Consider the following 3,089-nt stretch of genomic DNA (forward strand, 5'->3'; position numbering starts at 1 on the left):
ATCTATCTGCAAAAGGCCCTTTGCTCCTTCCCTCAGCTTTTATCTGGGCCTCCCGAATTTCCCAACTCATCCTTCTTCCCTAATCAAGCAGCAGCATACACTAACCTAGCTGTCCCACTTGGCAGAATTACTTGATAGGGTATGGGAAGAAAGTCTGGCAAGGCACCTAGAAAATATAAAAGTACAATGGTGTAAAGGAAAGCTACGTTCTCCAGGAGCTCTCTCAGCATAAAAGTAAGAGAATGATCATGCTTCATATTTGACAACTCCAGGTTGAACATGTCACACTGCCAGAAAGTTCTTTCATAGGTTATTGTTTTGTATCCCCAAATGGATATGACTGATACCAGATTCATTTGAGTTCTATAAAGAAAACATTACTGAGCTAGCTTAGATCTGTATTGCTTCCCCCCCTCCCCACTTCATTATCCATTCATTAATTTGTTCACTCAACAAACAGCAGAGTGGAGACAGGGTGTTGAACAACACACCAACATCCCTGCATCAAGGAGTTTAGATTCTCGTCTTATACTCAGTCTCCAGGGCTGTGTTCACTGTTACAAATGTGGACAATACAGAACTGTTGCTTGGAAAGACACCTTTGAGGTCAGCTAGTCAAATCTTCTGTTTTACAGATTTAAACTGATGCTGAGAAAAATGACTGTCTTGTTCCATCAATTAGTAAGTTACTGTAGGGTGAGTACTGGAACTCAAGCCCCTTCCCTCCTCTTCTGTGCTCTTTAGGAGCCCATCTGTCTCAGCCAGAGGACAGAAGCAAAGGGAGGTCCTGAGAAGTGACAAGAACACTGGTTGGGGTGGGCAAAACACTGTCTCCTTCCTGTCCCTGGCCTGTGAGCCTACACACAGGCAGGGCTTTCTTTTCTTGAAAAGAATCCCAGCTTCAACTGGCCTTAGCAGCAGGTTAGGGCAAAGACAGAGACAGGGTCGTCCTCGGCGCTGGTGGTGCTGGTGGTGGTGGGAGGGAAGGGCAGGCCAGGGCACTCGCCTATTGTGGGTCTGGATTGGATGCTTCCACTCATTCATTTCCTTTTAATTAACCCGCATTCCTGGAGGAGAAATATTTATGTTGGCTCCCATAGAGGCAATCCTCAGACTGGAAAGAAGGGGGAAGAAAGCCTGTCTTAGCAAAACAATATCTCTAAAGAGCTCAAGAAGAGAAAATAGGGGAACAAAATGCCATTAAAATAGCCTTCTACCCCCACTGGAGTCAATGAAAACTTCATTTCACATGCTAATCCGCCACTCCGCCCCCTTCTCTTCTCACAACACCTTTTCCGAAAGTGTTTGGGAAAAGTCTTCGCAGTCAGTACACAGCTCCCCGCAGCTCAGACTTCTCCTTGTGTTAGTTCAGGGCCCCAAGTGGGGCTCTCGCTCCAGCAGCGGCTTTTTTCTCCCCCCCTTTAATTTAAACAAAGACTTCGGAGTTCATCAACCTCCCACTGAAATTCACAGCTGCTGAACAAACTAATCCCCTCTCCCCGCCTTTCTTCCCTTCAATGGGCTCTTGGCTTCAAAGACACTTTGGGAAAGGACTTTGCTGGGGCTCACACTGCTTCATCAATAGAAGTTAGTGCAAGTATTATCTGAAGAGCAAGTGGCTTTACAAACAAATACTGCCTAACAATCCCTCCCTCCCAAACACACACATCTAACCCGCAGACATGATGGGATCTACAACAGGATTAGGGCTAGTACCCCCCTGGCTTCACACCCAGTCCCTTTGTGTGGCTGAGCTCAGCACTGAAGTGGTGTGGGGAAAACCCTGAAGCTGAATGTCAGGCACGGATGGAGACACGGAGACAGACAGACAGACAGACAGACAGACACACACACACACACACACACACACACACACTCTCACACACACACACACACACACACACACACACACAGCTGAATGGCCACAAATGATGCAAGGAAAGACCTTTGCAGCCTAATTCTACAGGACTGAACACTTTCCTTTAACTCCCTGACTTCTTACCTCTCCCCAGGTCTCTCCCCGGCCTAACTAGGGTACAGGGAGCAAGGACAAGGAGGACTAGGAAGAGACGTAATGGCACAGTAGGACCCAGAGGAGGGAATGATTTGGGAGATGACTGAGGAAATCAAATCAAAGCCGCTTTATTGCACCATTAAATACATCAATGCATCAAATGCAGAGTTCAACCATAAAAATGTAGCCAGAGAATGCAGCCCTGAGACATGTGGCTGAGGGAGAAGGGCCCCCAACCCTTGAGGACCAGTGCTAGAAGAGTCTTTTGTTAATATGGCTCTTATTCCAAATTGGGCTTATAATTACAGAATAAATAATCTAGGGCCTTGGGCCAGAGCTCAACCATAGGTAGAGTCAAGGGCCCTTCCCCATAGGCTGTGGTCCCTCTGCTTCTATCTCAAAGCCTAAGGCAGCTCCCAGCAAAAGGCAGTTCACCCCTTCCATCTTCCACTTAAACTAGCCCACCCTTAATAATGCTGGCAGATGAGAAGTTCCATTTAAAAAGGGCCAAAGTTTCCTCTCTTGGTTCTGTTCAGCACCCACCCGACACATCCATGACTTGTTTGAAGCAGTCAATTCGACCCCAGTCTCTGGGGCTACAGAGAAATATGGACCTGGAAATACCAAGTCAGAGGCAGGGGGAAGGTAAAGTCAGGCTCATAGACCACAGAAGGGAAAAACGAAAGACCCAAAAGATGGGCCAGAATAGAGGTAGACTTGGAAGTAACAATCCTATTCACCGTCCCAGAAGCCAATTAAACAGCATATCCCTGGGGGAGAAGCCATCCTGCCCAGGGTATAATCTGTCAGGGTATAGTATTAGGGAGAGTGATGAACTGGCTCTATGCCCTGCCTTCAGGGCTGAGAGAGTCCGGGGTAGATCCCAGAAGACCAGGCATAAAGGGTGAAAAGCAGGCACTCAGCTGGTTTGGAGCCAAGCCTACAGCATCACATATCTGGCAGCATGGGAAGAGGGTTGGGAAAAACAAACAGAATCTGTTCCAAAATTCCCCTTTCTGCAGGGAGGAGTTAAGTAACAGCAGAAGTGGCCTCCCAGCAAGAGAGGCTGCCTGGT

The sequence above is a fragment of the Cynocephalus volans genome, chromosome 7 (genome assembly GCF_027409185.1).
Source record: "Cynocephalus volans isolate mCynVol1 chromosome 7, mCynVol1.pri, whole genome shotgun sequence".
Classification (NCBI taxonomy): Eukaryota; Metazoa; Chordata; class Mammalia; order Dermoptera; family Cynocephalidae; genus Cynocephalus; species Cynocephalus volans.